Consider the following 19,168-nt stretch of genomic DNA (forward strand, 5'->3'; position numbering starts at 1 on the left):
GTTCAGTTTCCACCAATTATGCCTTCTCTGGCCTTCAGGTACTGTGGAAAATAGCTTGACCCCCTCGTCTCTGTGGCAGCCCCTCAAATATGCTTCGGGGTGTCCTGTTTCAGGCTCTAACGCCAGCAATAAAACATTGACAAGGTACTGTTTGATGAGGATTACAACATCCATTATCTGACAAACACAAGAAGAAGAGGGCTGTTTCTAAGGTGAACGTTCAAAAGCCGGAATAGCAGAGCAAATCTTCATCATCAAATTAATGACATCCTTCAAGCAGCCCCTGAGTTCCAATGGTTTGTTTAATGAGCATTTGAAGTTACAACTGCGCTGCAAAAAGTGATCGATGACCATTTTTCACACTTATGACCGCTGCAGCATCCCCTTGGCGACTGACTCATACTGCTGCGGTGTCTAAATATACAGAATATTTTGTTTTATTCTAAATTCTATTCTATTTTATTCTATTCTAAATGGAATAATAGAATAGAATAATTTTGTCTTTTTTAAAAAAACAATGCCAGCAGGGTCTGGGTAATGCAATGGTTTAGTATTGAGAATTAGGAAGTTTTGGAAGAGAAACCCAGAGACATTCTATAATGCAAGGCATTTCTTAAGACCAACTCCATCTCCACTGTTATCCCTTATCTGTTGGGTTTTTTTTATGAGCGTAGACCTCCCTCTGGTGGAATTTTCATGAAAGACCTACTAGAAATCTGAAGAATACAAGACATGGATGCTAGCCTCAAATGCCCATAAAACATAGGATTATAGGACTGGAAGTAACTTTGGAAATCGTCTACTCATTGGTGGGATGCTGCTGGCTTAACAACCGGTTTGGTGAGTTTGCACATGCCTAAAGCGCTTGCATGCAGCACTGAAAATGGAGCATTTAGAAGTTCACCTTCTAAGTCAGCAGTGGTAAGTAGAACAGCGAAGGGAGGGAATCGGCTGTGCCATGAGATTGAGATGAGCTACAAAGCAGAAAATAAAGGACAGGATAAGGCGGAGGCAGGTGGGTGGGACCAGCTGATTGTCATAACTGCCAGTTCACTCAAACCAGTCCAAACCAGCAGCATCCTACCATGGCTTCTACTCCAATCCCTTGTTCAAGGCAGGAGACCTTCTACCATCCCAGTCCAACAGTTGACCTGTCTAGTTTTGAACACCTCCAGTGAAAACCCATTTGAATTAATTGTTATAATCTTTAAAAGAAAAAGAAAGAGACGTTTGGGAAAGCACTTTCTAACATTAGGACTTTTTATTCATAGTTAATTAAAATGTGAAAAAACCCCAAGAACCAAGGCAATGTAAATTAAACTAAGATTGTCCCAGGATTCATGCTGTTCGGGTAGCAATTTCAAGAAATCTCAATTTGTCGCAGACGAAGAAGAGCAGTTGGGTAAAGGAAAGGATGAAGCAGCAATGGACCTCTCTGCCTTCAGGCACCACAACATCAAAGGAGCAGTTTGGAATAAAAACAAAAAATTGGGAGATGGTCAATAAGAAAGAATCCCACATCTACACATGAAAGCATCAGGGCAGCCAAGGGCAAAGAATGCGGATGGATGAGCATCCTACCTTGTGGTCTGGTCTAAGTTGTGGATATTGAGACGTGGAGATCACTATCAGATGGGCTATATTCAGTATCTGAACATGCCTGGAACATCACTCTGGAGACACTGAAAGGTAAAGAAGTACAGATAGTATGGAACCTCTTCCATCCCAAGGACCCGGCCCATAGATTTCCACTGCCCTCCTCTCCACTGCCTTCTGCGTATCCATGCATCAAGTACTGGGCCCTACTGTCCCTCCTCTTCCTCATCCGCCACCTCCAGACCTGGGGGCTGTTGACTCTCCATCTGAGGACTGACGGATGGCCCAAGCTCCGCCTCTGTCTCTCTTTCTCTCTCTCTGCCAGTTCCCTTCCCTCTTCCCCCTCGGAGCTCTCAGGTTGCCCTGATGCTGACCCTGATTCCCACACTTCCTCCTCCTCTAATTCGGCTGCCGGAGGGGCCGGCGGCCGACAGGCCACACAACACTATTCCTCAAAGTACCTGAGGGCAGGAGACGAAGTAACAGGTGGAAACTAATCAAGGAGAGATCCAACCTTGAATTAAGCAGAAATTTCCTATCAATGAGAACGACTAATTGGTGGAACACCTTAGCTCCAAAAGTTGTGGTTGCTCCATCACAGGAGGTTTTTAAGAAGTGGTTGAACAGTCATTTGCCCTGAATGATTACGGGGTCTTCTGCAGGGGGTTGAAGACCTCCAAGTTGCTTCCCAACTCTGTTATTCTGTACTCTGATCCTAATCCAAACATTTCATTCCCATTAAGTCTTACCTGTTCCTCACTTTATCCACCCTCTCCTGCATGGCGTCCTTCCTCATGTCACTTGTAACAGAATATACTTGAGTATTGCTAGAAAACATTAGGTATACTGAAATAAGTTTTAGTATTTGTATAATAGAAGAGCCACCAAAGTCCAAAATTCACCTTCTAAAAGGCTTTATTTAAAAAAAAAAAAAGTATCTTCAGAGTCCTAATCTGAATAACATAGTTTTTTTCAGAAATGCATTTATTCTTATTCATTTATATAAAAAAGATCTGGAAAATATTGGCCAGTGGAATGCCATTTATATTTTGTTCACTTCGTTCTATTGATTTTTCTTTTTTTGCAGAAGAATCTTTTTCACATGTCATAGCGATAGGCATTAGGTTTTACCTCCAGCGCATAAACTGAATTCTCATTCGGTCCTCCAGAAACTCCTGGCTAGAACTGCAGGAAAGTTTGATGTCAGACATACTTGAAAAGTCCTACAAAGTTCAAAGAGAGAGAGAGAGAGAGAGAGAGAGAGAGAGAGAGAGAGAGAGAGAGAGAGAGAGAGAGAAATGAATAAATAAATAAATAAATAAAATAATAAATAAATAAATAAAATTGGTTATTGGTGTCAGACCTGCATCAGCTTGAACCTCTAGCAACAATCCTTAACTCCATTTATTTATTTATTTTTCCATCATTTTTTAATTTTATAACATATAAAAATTCAATTTTCAATTAAACAGTGCGTTGTCTGGGTACAAATAGTTTTAGGAGATAGTAATCAAAATATTTACAACAGTGTTCAACAGTGTTCATTACTTTAGTATTGATTCAATAATAATAATAATAATAATAATAATAATAATAATAATAATAATAATGTTATTGATGTTATTAAACATCAATAATGATGATGTTTACTAATCCATTTTAACATACCTTTCTTTTATCAATGATCCTTTCTTTATATTTCCCTGTTTCTCACTCCTGTTTTTATCAACTAATCATTGATAAAATAATTTCCAGGTCGAAAAGTATTCAGTTTCTTTCTTTTCCTTAAGTGTAAATGTTAGCCTGTCCCTTTCTGCACATTCTAGTATTTATTAACTCCATTTATTGTGAAAGGTATCATTTAGTGGAAGTCAAGTGAATTACAGTAACCAATACGGCTCTCGGATGAATAAACAGAGGGATAGAATCAAAATCACATAAAGTGTTAATATCGCTTTATAATGCCTTTGTAAGGCCACACTTGGAATTCAGCATCCAGTTTGGGTCACCACGATGTAAAAGAGGTGTTGAGACTCTAGAAACAGTGCAGAGAAGAGCAACAAGGATGATTAGGAGACTGGAGACTAAAACATATGAAGAACGGTTGCAGGAATTGGGTACGTCTAGTCTGATGAAAAGAAGGACTGGGGTGACATGATAGCGATGTTCCAATATCTCAGGGGCTGCCCCAAAGAAGAGGGAGTCAAGCTATTCTCCAGAGCCCCTAAGGGCAGAACAAGAAGCAATGGGTGGAAACTAATCAAGGAGAGAAGCAACCTAGAACTAAGGAGAAATTCCTGACAGTTAGAACAATTAATCAGTGGAACAACTTGCCTCCAGAAGTTGTAAATGCTCCAATTCTGGATGTTTTAAAGAAGAGATTGGACCGCCATTTGTCTGGAATGCTGTAGGCTTTCCTGCCTAAGCAAGGGGTTGGACTATAAGACCTCCAAGATCCCTTCCAACTCTGTTATTATAAATTCTAAACAGTAAAGCTAGTAAACCTTTCTCAATAAATGGAGTTAAGGATTGTTCTTACTTAGAGGCAAAAGCTGAGGCAGATCCAACAATTGGTTATCTCTCACTCTGGTCATCCCAAAGAGAGCAAAAGAAATTATGTTGCTGCAGATATATACAGGTTGACAAAAAATAAACTCCCTTTTTCTATTTTATAATATCCCCCCTAAAGTGGGTTGGGTTGAGATATAAACTTGCAACCTGAATATGGATGTATACTTGACTGTCGCCAACACAGCAGTGTTTTTCCAAAATACTAACTCTAGCATACCAGGTATCTAATTATACTGTAGATATGAATATATAACGTCAATGTACAAGCTTCCTACCTATGTTTATGTGGGTGTGTATATTTGAATGCACAGCATTCCGATTTTGCAAACAAGCTTCACATTTATTTTTTGGGGGAAATGTATTAAGCGTGAGCCATATTTCACAGATTGTCAAACGTATATCCAAACAAACCCTGCTCTGTGTTAAACAGAAGGCCTCCAGGTGAGGATTCAGCCTATGTATGCCTATCTTGGACCAAAATTGAGAACGGCAATGACAATCACTCCCTTGAGCTCAGAATGAACCCTGGACCAAAGGAACTGAGGCAAAAACATTGTCGCCTCAAATTTCTACACAGGTAGTCCTCAACTTATGACCACAACAGGCAACAGAATTTCCACTGCTAAGCAAGGCGATTGTTAGATTGCATTGTTTCACCCAATTTTGCAACAACCACGATTGTTAAGTGAATCACTGCCATTGTTATGTCAATCACACGGGCATTAAGTGAATCCAGTTTCTCCCATTGACTTTGTTTGTTGGATGTCAACTAGGAAGGTCACAAATGATGATTGTGTGACACACACACACACACACACCCCAGGATGCTATAACTGTTGTAAATACATGTCGGTTGCCAAGTGCTCAAATTTGGGTGACATGCTGGGACAGTCTCACAAATGTAAGATTGAGTGATAGGTCACTAGATAATTAGATAAGATCATCAGTGCTACCATAGAAGTGAGTGGAGTTTGTTCAGGGGTGGGATTCAAAAATCCCAGCAACCGGTTCACTGCCCAGTTGCTGGTTGGGCGTGGCCATGGTGGATGTGGCCTACCAGAACTTCCAGGAGAGCCATTTCTCACCTTCCCAAGGGTCCAGAGGCTTCCCTGGCACCTCTGAGAAGGCAAGGTGGGCAGGGCCAGCTGGTCACTCCAAATATCGGTTCGACAAACCAGATGCAAATTTAACATCCTGTTTGCCCGAAACGGTGCAAACCGTTGAAGAATCCCACCCCTGGGTTTGCTGCTTTCTAGCACTGATGATATTATCTCAAGGAGTAATGAAACGTTTAATTTTAATTGCCATTTTATTTTCTTTTTATTTCTAAACCACTCATATCAGGCATACCAGGCTCTATATAATATGTTGAATCTTCTTTGTCTTCTAATTTCAACGTTAGCCTGTCCATCTCTATATAACCTATTATTTTCTTTATAACCATGCCTTCTGATGGTATCCTTTTCTCCTTCCAAAGTTGTGTATATGAAATCCTTGCAGCTGTTAGCATATGTAATATAATGTACCTATCTTTTTTACTACATTTTATGTTGTTATACCTAATAAAAAAATTCTGGATCAAATTCAATTTTCTGATTTATAATTTCCTATGGCCATTGTCTGATTATATTCCAATATTTCTTCACTTCTGGGCATGTCCACCAGATGTGAAAATAAGTGCCTTTTTGTTTCCCGCACTTCCAACAATTAGGGTTTAAATTAAACATTTTTGTCAATCTAGCGGGGGCGGGTAGGGGGGTAGGTGCTACCTGTAGAACATTTTATACAGGTTTTCCCTATGTGCTCTGGATATGGTTAATTTGTAATTTAGTCCCCACATTTTCCCCAATTTTCCAAATCTATATTGTGGCCAACATATCAATGACATTCTTCCCTTTGATCTCCTCACACTTTTCTCTGAAGACAAATTGGAGGCAAGTTGCTTACTAGGAGAAAACAATGTGTGGTTTGCTCTTTTGAGCGCCATCCATCCAATGACCTACCATAGGTCTAATCTTGGATGGCCTCCTGTCTTCGAACTTCTCCCAAGTTTCCGGTTTGGAGCGTGCTGCTGCTACATCTAGGCCGACCGAAGGAAATATGCGGACATCAGATCTGCTTTCATTCTTAAAGCCTGTTCGGTTTTCTGATTTCTGCCTAAAGATCTTTACAGCTTCATCTTCAACCTACAGAGAAAGACCCACACAGATAAATCCTCAACTTGTCTAAAGTAAGATAAGTTGTCCTGCCTGAGCAGGGGGTTGGATTTGAAGACCTCCAGGGTCTCTTCCAACTCTGTTATTCTGTTATTCTAAGCCTTCAAGTAGATCAACACTCAACACCCATGAATTATGTAGGACCAGGATAGTCTGCGTCTAACTAATTTTAGCCAGTGCTGCCAAGTAGACCCAGATTTTTTTCATAAGGAGACTATGGTGTCAATGCAACCACTTTCTTATTGTTGCCCAGAAAACAACCTGGGTATAGAATATAATAGAATTGCAGAGTTGGAAGGGACCTTGGAGGTCCTCTAGTCCAACCCCCTGCTTAAGTAGGAAACCCTACACCACTTCAGACAGATGGTTATCCACTCTCTTCTTAAAAACTTCCAATATTGGAGCATTTACAACTTCTGGAGGCAAGTTCTTCCAAGTTCTTGGAGGCATCAAAACTCAAGCTTCTTGATCAGCTTCTTATTCCAGATCAAAGAAACCCTTCTCCTATCCCACCCACATCCTTGTTCTGGATGGGAATCTCTTCCATACTGGTTACCTACAGTTTCAGCATCACTCACTTACCTTTCTTAGCCAATGCTCCAGTACAGTCACAATCTCTGGTTCAACAACAGCATCATCCTTAAAGGAGAGGAAGGGGGGAGGGGAGAGAATTCAACAGAGGATCTTGTGAATCATCTTAGTGTCAACTCTCGAAAGGACTCTAGTGCCCGGGTTCCGACAATTGCCCTAATTAAATCATGAGCCTCGACCCATATGAAGCCAACTCTGAGACGCATAATTTACTATCACCTATGACCCTGTTTCTCCTCACCTCCCTGAGTGTGTCACAGATCAGACTCTCCAATGAAACACACATTCACGGGCTGGGTGTCATCAATCACACTCTCCAATGAAGGATTTTCATGAGCAGAAGATCCAGCAGCCTAGGCTACAATCTCCACAAGATCAGAATGGAATCTCATCTGCCACACTGCTCCCTCAGGCCTCCCCGCCGCCTTCTTAGTGTCAACTCAGAAACAGGCATAGGAATGATTTACGAGTTGACATTAGCTGAAGTCATACTTCACTTTGCATCGTTTCTAGGTTGCCATGCATATAGGAAGAGGGGAGGAGGATGTGAGGAATGTAGAATGATTTCCTCTACAATGCCAGGCATAACAGTGAGAACCAAGGTCATCTGAACGTGCCCTAGCAATGGCAGGAGGGAGTGATGAGAAGTTCATCACCCGCTTGGTTGGTTAACTTGACCTGTGTCACAAGGGGGGTGGATAATATATATTCTTTAATTTTACTAAACCATGGGAATCATTCAGAGTTGGCTTCACATTTGAACGTGCTGATATGATGTACCCAATAAACAGGATCTTTGAGAAAAGCCACAGTCTCAGAGTCTTGAATTGACTGGGAGCATTACTCGGATGCTTAGTTTCTTCTCTTGGTTCAACCCACTTGTTCTGAGGATCAACCACCAACTGATGTCCTTACCATATTTTTCCCAGCTGGTAAAGGCCGTCTAGAAGCTATACGGGAAAAGATGAATGCTGTCCATGTAGTAATTATCATCCCAACTCACACTTAGAGTACTGGGGAAGCCAAATCCCCGTAGCCACAATTTTAGCTTTGTACAAAGAACTTCTGGATCTTTCAAGTGAGAGTGATGATTTTGTTGACCAAATCCACCCTATGCCAGCAAAGGATATTGCCTGGGAAACTGTGATGTCATAATAGAGTAGAGAAGTGTGTATCTCCATTGGCTGTGTTTCTCCAAGCAGAGAGGGTAGTTTTTTCTTTTGAATATTCTTTTCCAGGAAGGGAGGCATGGAGATAATACAAGTAATACCAAAAAGACATTTAGGTCTTTTCATGACCTGGTCAAATGTTTCATGGAAAACATAGTACAGAATAAAGCTGAAATTAGTTCTCTTCTCATCCCAGAATGTAGAGTACTGAATGATGGATTTTAAATGACAGGAAAGAAGAATCCAGTTGAATATAAAATAAGAAAACAAAGCTATTTTGTAATGATCAGATCAATTTTCTAATGTTATAAAGGGAGAAAATGGATCATAAATTGTTGCTCATGCTTTTATCTGGATTTCCTTCCTGAGGAAGAGGTTGGATGGAGGATCTATGTGGACCTTCCCAACATCAGGTTCCAATTATTTTTATGAAAGAAGAAAGAAAAACAAGATTTATATAGCATATGAAACTGCCGTTATTTTCTTAACAGTTTAAAATAGAAAAAGCTTTCCTTCCTTTCTTCCTTTCCTTTCCTTCCTTCTTTCTTTCTTTCTTTCCTTCCTTCCTTCCCTTCCCCTTCCTTCCTTCCTTCCTTCCTTCCTTCCTTCCTTCCTTCCTTCCTTCCTTCCTTCCTTCCTTTCCCCTCCCTTCTTTCTTTTCTTCCTTCCCCTTCCTTCCTTTCTTCTTCTTTCCTTCCTTCAAATTGTTGTGTATTGGAGGCAAAAGTATTTTTATTGAGAGACTTTGGGTATCAAAGCTAACTTGCTGCTGAAGTAGATTTGAACCCAACAGCCCTGTAAATATCTCATTTGGACATTTTTTTTTTTTTAATTGTGTTTTTAGTGGATGATCTTATGTGCATTTCATGCTTTGAGTTCATTTATGAAATTAGAAGGCTGGCATTGGATCTGCTTTCATGCATCACATTCAGTTATAAAATTATAAGCGTAATTGGATCTGCTTTCAATCATTACACCATTGTGTGAGCATCTGAAATGTGGTTATTTCAATTCAATTATACAAATACAATACTATATCAAGTTGCAGCCATGGGTAAGTAGGAGGTAGAGCCTAGAAGATGGAGCTTCCCTCTCTCCAATCCCATCTCCCCAAATGTCCTTGTGGCTTTTTTCTCAATTGATCCATGTTGAGCTTTTTTTTTTCTTTTTAGATAATAAAGTCTTCTTTTTTTTAAAAAAAAAGGAATATTAAGTTTCCACAAGAAATAAAAGAAAAATGCCTGGAAGAGCATTCAAACAAACAATGTTCTCGTGTGTTGCCTTTCTATCACAATAGACTCACCTTGGACTTTGGAAATACAATCACCACCATGATTTCTGAAGAATATTATCAGCTACAAGGATCCAGAACAACTCCACAAATAGGTCAAATCAGTTTCTTTATTGTTGATCACCAATTTTACAAAACTCTTCCCATACTTTTCTTAAGAACCAGTAGAGGAAGGCTTGAATGGTAAGGCCTTTGCCATTTTCTCCCATGGATGTCTATGGAGATTCTCAGCCCATCCAGCTCATAGTCGTCCCAAAGGTTCTTTTTTCAAAGGCAATTGGACTTTGAAAAGCACCTTTGGGACTTCCTCCCACGGACTGACTTCATGCTGGAACACCTTTTTACTTGCTCCTCTTCTGTTGGTGATTCCAGCTGAACCCACCATAAACACAGAGCTTAAAAACCTTGATGCCTGAGAACAATTGCAAAGCAAGTTGTCTGGATCTGGATCTGAGTAATGTCCAACTTAATGGTTATTGGGGCAGCATATAATGCTTAGTAATCAGTCAGTGTCCTGTCCACTCTTTCTTCCATAACTATTTATGTATTTAATTCACAGCACTTATAGACCAAATCTGGCTAAGTCTATCAAGCACAAGAAATCAAGCATCCAGGGAGTTTAAATGAATATAGGTTTATTGTAGGCTAATGCCCTCTACAAGAATCTTAACTACTAATGATCAAAGAAAATTGGCAGTAGAAAAGAGACAACAAAATTCAGGATGGCCTGGACTAAGATCCCTTGTGAGCAAGAAGGAACTCAAGACAGATAACGTGTTTGACTCCTTCCTCAGGCTCAGCCTGGTCATCTCCTAAAAGTCCAAGGGAAGTACATGAGTAAAGATGTAACAAGTATCTTAATATTTATATGTTTTCAATTGTAAATAAACACTGGAACCCCACTGGGGAAAGTCCAGGTGTCCATCCTTGAGAAATATTCAGATGGATGGATTATAATTTTGCAGGAAGAAATGTTTGATTGGAAAGTTTACGCACCATTCATTCTCTTCTGGCTTGCAAGAGGTCTTTTATTTATTTATTTTTTAACAAAAGCCAGCATGACGTTTGTGTGTGATTTCAGAGTGTAAATTTGCATTGATGTTTCTTCAGTTCAAGTCCTCCATGCTCACCGTATCATACTGGATAATAGCAACAACCACAATCCCATACAAATGCAAAATTGGACACACTAGAGGTTTTTTTTTTTTTTTTTTGCAAATGTTTATTTATATCAAAATACAAAACACTTCTGAAGCAGAGTAATGTTACATGTGGAGCAATTAAATGATTTTTTTTTTCTTGTACTCAATTCCAAAGCCCATCATTCTCCTACAGAATGGCAGGTTTAACATAACATAGCAACACTGCCATAATTTCCTTTACAGGGTGCACATCTTTTTTTTTTCCAAAAATCAATAAAATAATAAAAAGAAAGGGGGTAAAAGTAAATTCATGAACATGCAATGTTACTGAAGGTGGATTTGCTGAGTAGGCTTATAAAATACCAGCAGGTGAAAGGGGTTCAAGGCAGGCTATCCACTTTTAAGGCAGGGGACCATGCGTTTTAATTCACCGGCAACATTCTAGTTGCCCACAGGGTATAACACCAGCAGCAGAGAAAAAGTGGTTTTATTGCTTAGAAGAATCTTCCATACTGTATGTGGCCATTTAAAGCCAAGTGTGCTAAGTTTGAGGAAGGACCAAAAGATCCACTCCAGATAAACTGAGGAACTTGGCAGAAAGCATCATCTACATTTGCTTTGACCACATGAGGGACCTCCTCTAACTTGGTCACGCTGGGAGATAGGAGACCAAGGGATCAAACTGAACCCACATTCCTGGATATCACTACGTCTCTTCTGGTTTTGTCACTCTCAGAATCAGACACATTCCTTAGTGTTAGGATTATTTCTCTGTAAGGTCCTGGAGGAGTAGCTAATGAACTCAATGCCACTGAATCTCTAAACAGGCTCAAAAATTCGATGGCAGTCCTATTACATGCTAAATTCTGGTTTATCTGACCATGATTAACTGAACAAACCACATCAACTGGGTTGGCATATGGTCTACAAACCACAACAGCTAGAATCAATGGTTTCAATCGATCTTGGTGGGACACAGATAGTTATCCTTTAGCGGCTGTATCAATCTTCCCCAACTTTGTGGCATTAGATATATGGGCCTTTATATTCCTGTAGGGTTCTCTTGGTTGACAAGTCAAAATGCTACAAGAATATGTTTTCCAGGATATAAAGGTTGCATATTAAAGCTGCCACCAAACAATTTCCACAACTGCAGTGTGTCAATGGTGGATTCTCTTTATACCACAATCATCCTTCATGTTTCCTGCATTGCTTTTGCAATCTGTTCCACATACATGCCTAGAAATTTCCCTTCTGAGTGTCTACCGGTTTCAGTAATGGACCAACCTTCTATCGCTGTGTTTCTCAGCCTTGGCAAATTGAAGACGTATGGAATTCAATTCCCAGAATTCCTCAGCCAGCCATGATGATTGGGGAATTCTGGGAGTTGAAGTCCACACACCTTCAATTTGGCAAGGTTGAGAAACATTGTTCTACCTGGCTGTTTCTTTTTGACTGTGTGAGATCTAATCAGAACCTGAGCATTCTCTCCAGCAGGCTAATTAGGAATTTTGACTTGTCAATTCAAATCATCTAGGATGCACAACGTTGGGGAAAGTTGACTTTGCCTTCCGAAAATCCATTTGCTGTAAGCCACCACTAATGTACTGATTTGTATTTGTGGAGTGCAGATACACCACTCTTTCTGCTTTTTAGCTTCTTAAAGACTGTTGGGGTGGGGGAAGCATGACAGACGCAACTAAAACAGAGCGTTGGCTCTTGTGACGTTACCTTCATCTGCCTATTCTCTCCTCCAAGCAAAAATTAATTAGCACCAAGTCATGGAGGAAATTCCTTTTACATCACCCACTAAAAATACAGGGCAAGGAAGCGGAAATCGGAGACATGGAACCAAGCCAAACTGTATGTTGGGTGTCTAATTTGCAGTTTTGAATTTAAGAAGAAGCCTTTTGAGAATCTCCATAGATGCTCATCGTGGTTTGGCAAGCTCAATTTCGTTTTTGCTGGCATTCTTGCTTGTTCTTTTTGAGCAGCTCAAGAAAAAAAAGTTCTTGGATTGCTCAAAAGGAACAAGGAAGAACGCCAGCAGGCACGAAATTGAGGTTGCCTGCCATGATGAGCATCTATGGAGATTCTCAAGCATCCATGGTCGTGGTTGTCCCAAAGGCGCTTTTCAAAAAGCAACTGGATTGATTTGCTTGGTGTTTCCTCTCCCCTTGAAAACATGTTTGCTTCTCATCCAAGAAGCTTCTCCAGTTCTCTAAACTTGAACTATAGGAGTTCTCTAAACAGAACCGAAGAAGCTTCTTGGATGAGAAGCGAAACGTTTTCAAGGGAGAAAAAAACTCCATGGAAGTCCAGATGCCTTTAAAAAAAAACACCTCTGGGACTACTGTGAAGAGCTATTTGAGACAAGAGGGAAAGTGGGTGTGCAAATAAGGGGATTAGATGTGCACCACCTTGTTGAAGGATAACAAACGAGCCTCTCCACTTGGAAGTGCAAAGAGAGGAAGCAACAATAACTTGCACATCCAATCTCTAGCCTTCTGCTGAAATTTGGAAGTGCCTCCTTTTTCTCTAAAGAAGACAGGCTAGCAAGTCCAAAAGTCCAGCTCTTGATTCCAACTTCTTCCTTTGCTGGTATTTTACTGACCTTTACACAATGGAAGCAGAGAAAAACAATGCAGATAGAGAGAGATTATACCTCTTTTACATTAAATCTCATATAAGGCTTTGGTACAGCACCATTGTATCTTAAGGTTGGTTTTTATTTTTATTTTTTTGGAAACTTTGCAGGAAAAGAAAAACATACTGGAAAATAATTTGTGTGTGTGGGTTTTTTTTTTTTTTTAACAGCTTTCATTTCAGTTATCCGAAGTTTCAATTAACGCTCCGTAGGCCTATTCTGAACTCTATTCGCCTGTGCAATTTTTAAAAACCCGAATAAAAATCAACCGTTACATTTTTTTTAAAAACGTTCGTTGCACCGTTAAGGATGGAAGAGTTGGGTGGGTGCCAACTGTGAATCAGCACACATTCCCACTGTTTTTTTTCTCCCCGAAAACCCCCCCAAAGAATAAAATCATAAAGGAAATAGTTGTGGGGGGTTAAGTTTCCACTTTATTGTTTTTATGGATTTGTCAAGTTGTCCCTTCCCCCACCCCATCCTTCCCCCTCCCCCACCCATGGCTGCTGTTGGAACAGCATCAAAAAGCACCTTAATATGAGTTATACATAGTAATACTCAACATTCAAGACATGGAATTGAGGTTGCATGGCCGTCAAAGGTTAAAGTCAGTTAAATTCAATAGGCAAGACTTAAAAAACACATTTGAATGGTTCAACGAAAATCTTTTAAGAACATAAAAAATAGCACCGTATGGAAAGTTCAGTGGTTCGGACACACGAGAAAACCAAGAGTGTTCTTAAAGAACATTTGAGATATGTAGAGACGAAACGTCCCACTGCATGATATAAAGACAGTGAGAAAAAAATGTTGATTGTAGCTTTCTCTCTATAAGAATATAGTTTGTCTCTTCTGTTGCTGTACCTGAATGCGGATTACTTACAGAAAACATCTCCTACTTATTAATACATTTCTACAGATTTTTCCATCGACAGGAAAGACCAAAATGATGCGCCACTCTGAGTCTTCAACCAAGAATGCTCACAACAACGCTTTCTGAAAAACAAACTCTAACCTAAAGTCAAGTCTTTGTTTGACCGATGATTTGGTGGGACTCGGGAATAAGGAAGTCCTCACCAGAACCATCAGGTTCTCTTTGCAGGAAGAAGGAAGTTTTTGAACTGACAATGTATTGGATGAAATATAAGAGAATGAATTCATCAAACACTTGGAAGGGACAACTCATAGATTTGGTTGAATCTTCAGACAACACGAGCGAGGCTTTCTATAAACAGTGTTATCAGTTCTGCAAGGCCCCACCTGGATATTTCAGTGTCATCTCCATCTCTGCTATGGTGTTCCCATTCGTTTTTTTTAAAGTTATCCTTTCATTGTGTGGGAGGGGAAAGAGATTGCCGACACGACATTTCTACAGATGTGAACATCTAGGTGACAAATAGCAAACCGGAAAGGCTGAGAAAATGAGGCCGCTTTGAAGTCATCCTCCCAAATGCTATCAGGACATGGTGGTAAACAAAATGCAGGATATTTTGTATTTGGCATTTAAACAGCTTGTCGTTATTACTGCTAAAAGTGTGCTTGGTAAAGGCCCGTGATATTTATTTCCTTTCCTGTGATTACAGAGCAGGCCACGAAAACAAATCCTGTACGAATGGAAGATTCCCACACTCTCATACCTCAGATAATGGGGGTGGCATAAAGCACCTTTCCACTATCATATAGAAGCCAAAGCAAGCAGAGAGTCTTGCCATGCCTGCAGCAAAAGCCCCCACTGCACACCATATTTTAAACTGGTCCTTGACTTACGACCACAGAGAAGCAGAGTTTCCATTGCTAAGCCAGGGAGGTTGTTAAATGAGTCACTCCCGATTTTACAACCATTTTTCGTTCAGCAAATCCCTGCCATCGTTAAGGGAAATCATGCAGGTCGTTCAGCGAATGCAGCTTCCTCCTTTGACTTTGTGTGTTAGAAGCCAGTTTTGCGGGAACGTCGCAAAAGGTGATCCCGGGCTCCTGGGATGCTCTAACTGTCATAAATACAGGCCAATTGCTAAGCACCCAAATTTGGACCACGGGGTGCTGCCACAATTGTCAGTACAAGAACCGGTTGTAATTTTTTTTTTTTTTTTTAGTGCCGTTGTAATTTTGAACGGGTTGCTAAACAAATGGCTGTAAGTCAAGGGCTTCCTGTGTTGATGGATGCATTATGTTGGGGAGGAAGGGGAAGAGAAAAGGGATGGACAGTGAAAGTTCAAAGCTGAAGGGAAGGACCCTGTTCCACTCTTGACATACTAGACAAACAATTTGTACCACTGTATTCTCCTCCTGTCGAGTCACATTCTACTAGTGGCCTCTCTCTGACTTTGGCCCATGAGGATAGGAATTGTTTTTTGCAGGACTACCAAGCCAACAAGGCTTTCAGCTTCTCCTGCAAGGGTTGCTACTCATGCTTGGTTCACCCTCCATACTAAGGCATTGTTTGCTTCAGTATGGCATCTTGCGTAAGCCGTCATGCACGTGTGGGCTTAAATAATGTACCGCATGCGCCACATCATGGCTTAGTACAATTGTAAACCAAGATGAGAGTCTCCTAAAGATGTGCACCACGATATGCATGGATAGATGTAGTGATTGTAGAGAAGAGCCTTGCAGAACAGGGGTAAGAACCACGGCATGGCTCTTTCTTCTGCCTCCCAAGGCCCTCCTCTATACGCACTCCAAGTGATGTCTTCAAGTATACAGAGACAACATCCTAAGACTAGCCATTCAGCAGTGCAGGAAACTATGCTACCTTCACTTATCTAACACTCTAGACAAACTGCTTACTGAATGGGTGAAAGCCCCAACAGCCCCTCCCCCATAAATGCAAAGAGCAAATCCAGAATGGAACTTGTTGAGCTCCCACCCAAAGGTAGCTCTAAAACATTTGTTTAAATTAATCTTGCATTCAGTCCCATAATTACACCTTTACCCTTAAAAGTGGTGGGCACTCTGGGGTAACCCAAGCTGAGCTCTCTAATACTATTCCAAGTGCACCTTCTAACCTTAAACTACTTAACTGCATTGACACCGTTAGGAAGAATTTACTTATTAATTGTATGCTGCTAACTACATGGAGACTCATAGAATTCAAGATATTGCCACGTTCTTCCCAGTCCAGTAAGATTCTCCTGGAGGGTTATTTCCAAAGGTTATGAATTGAAACAGGTTGCACGCTCTCCCCCGTTCCCCTGAAACAAGACAACAAGACAGAAGAAGGAAGCCTTACAATATCTAGAGGTCCCACAATATTTTCAGAGCGAGGCAGAGTTAAATTCTCACTTGGAAGCATCCTTCAAAAACGAAAACAAAAAAGCAACGAGGTTTGGAAAGGACATCAAAATTTTTCAGACCCTGTTAAGGGTGGAGATCAGCTCGTTCTAAAACATTTTGCTTATTTCATTCCTGTTCCTAACCGCAGTGGAACGTGAGAATTTCACTCTTCGCCAGGAACGCTGTCACTTTCGCTTCCTAAATCGATGCCTTTGGGGAAGTTTGGAAGAAAATTCAGCAGAATATGATCCTTCCCTGAGCTGGGAAAAACCATCCTAGAGCTACTGGGTAAGAAGTGAAGATCCATCTATATCAGGGGTGTCAAACTGGCAGACAGGTGCCTCATGCGCAAGCCACATGCACCCCAGCTCCACAAAGGGAAAAAGAACATTGCGATATGTCACATGACGGCAATGTGACACCGCAAGTTTCACACCCGTGATCTATACAGTGGAAGCTTCACACCCATGATCTATACAGTGGAAGCTTCCTTGCAACACCTCGCACAATTAGGAATACAATGCAGCCCTGGGTTATAATACTGAAAGAAAACTGCCCACACTCATCCAAAGTTACAGAAGTCAGGCGATGGTGGATGGCATCACCTACATTGTTATTCCTATCATCCCTTAGCAACAACTTTCCCAATTCCCTCCCCTCCCCATTAAAGTTTCTCTAAACTACCCACAATAAGAATAATTATAATATAAAACCCTTTTCTTAAGTTGCACTATTGACAGGACTGTGTGGTTGCACCAGCCAAACGCAACCCTTTTACCGCGCAAAGTCAAGATTCTTTCCAAATAGCCAACCCCAAAAGTAGAAAGTAAGTTTGGTCCTCCACATTACACCTCCTCTTCGCTATCCATCGTCCCTTCTCCCTCTTGATGTAGCCAATAACTGTTCACTGCACAGGTGAGGGCCAATGCTAACAGAGTTAAGGAGGACACCAGTAAGAACTTCTAGAAGATGAAAGGGGGAATTGCTGGAAGGCAGGGGAGATGCCTTCACCAATACACAACCATCTGCCTTGTGGTTCTGCCAGAAAATGCCCCCAAAATATTTTTGCAGCATTTCATCTGGAGCTTCTATTCTTGGACCTTAAAGAGTTGCTGGCTCAGTTTTTCTTTTTTTTAAGCCAATGGAAACACCTCACTTAGCACAGTGTGACACTGGAGTGCAATACCGAACTTGGATCCATATAGTTTTTGTGTTCAGAAAGGGATGGTGTTTACTGTATAGCAATTCCCCTGGTCTGGGAGCATCATTCGGTATTTCAGAGGAATTGCACAATCTACCTTAACTATGCCAATTAAACCTACCTGGTTTTCTGGGATGCCTTCTTTGGGAAAGTCAAGAAAAGTTACAAGATATTGGTGCCCTGCCCTCTGATAACTGGAAACCTCGAAGGCCAGGATTTCACCACTAATTCCTTACACACTTGGTAGCTGACCTTTGAGCTCTAACAAAAGAAATGTGTGCAACTATTTTTAACGCCACCGCACCAGCTATCCTTTCAAAAAAGTTCACACAGCGCATTCAAAGTGCTTTTTACAAAGAGCTCTTAATGATGTATTTCATAGTCCCGATCTGCTTCAATGTCTACAGAAAGACACCCTTTTCTCCATATTCAAAACTCATCCTAAAATGTAAAATGATGTAATGACTTTCAGAATTAGTCCAACCCAGATACTAAAATAAAAGAAAATAGTAAAATTACCTGGGAAGTGGAAGTGTTAAGTGCCAACACATTTTTCAAAATTAAAAAAAAAATGCCTAGCTTATTTTTTTTTCATCATTAATAACTTTGCTGAACTCTTAAACATCTATTTACTTGCTATCTCTTTAAATAGTCTTTTTCATCCTCTATTCCCATTCCCCCACCCTACATGTAAAATAGAAATCAAATTTATCTTTATATACTTTTATATACAACACAGTTCTGGAATACCCGAAGAGCAAATATTCCAAAGTCTGAACAGAAAACGAGATTCCTCTAAATAGTTCATCTAGGACAGGGGTATCCAACCTTGGCAAATTTAAGACTTGTGGACTTAAACTCTCAGAATTCTGGGAGTTATTAAGGTTGGACCCTCCTGCTCTGAGGTGTTATTTCTGTCACTCAAGGATATCTATATATATAAGGGCCAAAGGACTAACAAAGGACTTCCTTTGACCAAGTGAAAGTCTACAGTCACTGCTGAATTTCTACATCAGCTTTAAGTTTCTAAAACAATCAGGACTTGCCCCCAAAGAATCCTGGGAACCGTAGTTCTGGTAAAAGTCTTCCTCTTCCTCTCAAAATTCCACTCCTTGGCCCAACCTGGAGAGGCGAAGTATCTATTAAAGTGGAACTGAAGGCTGGGGAAGAATCATGCCTCCAAAGCAAGTAGAAATTGGTGGGCAGGATGGAACAAGAGACAGATGAAATTAAAATAACTTCCTATAGCAAAAAGACAAAAGGATGTGTTTTTAATTTCTGTTGATCTGGAAGAAGTTTTGTTAATACAGAGTTCACACTTGCTCTATTTCCACCCAACCCTAATTTACAGTCAAAATATTTGGCCAAGTGACGTTATCTCTTGACGTTACTCATATAATATGTGCATGGAGCTCTCCACCATGTGGCAATTTCAAATCTATTTTAAAGTGATGCCTTCCATGTGGGAGTG

The 19,168-nt window shown here is 40.5% G+C and overlaps 1 long non-coding RNA gene across 1 annotated transcript; it reads right to left on the minus strand.

The window, feature by feature from the left end:
* Window positions 1-1,300: 1,300 nt before the first annotated feature.
* On the minus strand, window positions 1,301-2,821 carry LOC148125059 (uncharacterized). The gene is made up of 4 exons (XR_015744631.1): window positions 2,728-2,821; window positions 2,346-2,423; window positions 1,582-1,682; window positions 1,301-1,439 (listed from the first exon to the last, which is right to left on the minus strand). It is a non-coding gene; the product is annotated as an uncharacterized LOC148125059 (long non-coding RNA).
* Window positions 2,822-19,168: the final 16,347 nt, after the last annotated feature.

Source organism: Pseudonaja textilis, chromosome 9 (genome assembly GCF_049901715.1).
Source record: "Pseudonaja textilis isolate UNSWEBS1 chromosome 9, rPseTex1.2, whole genome shotgun sequence".
NCBI lineage: Eukaryota > Metazoa > Chordata > Lepidosauria > Squamata > Elapidae > Pseudonaja > Pseudonaja textilis.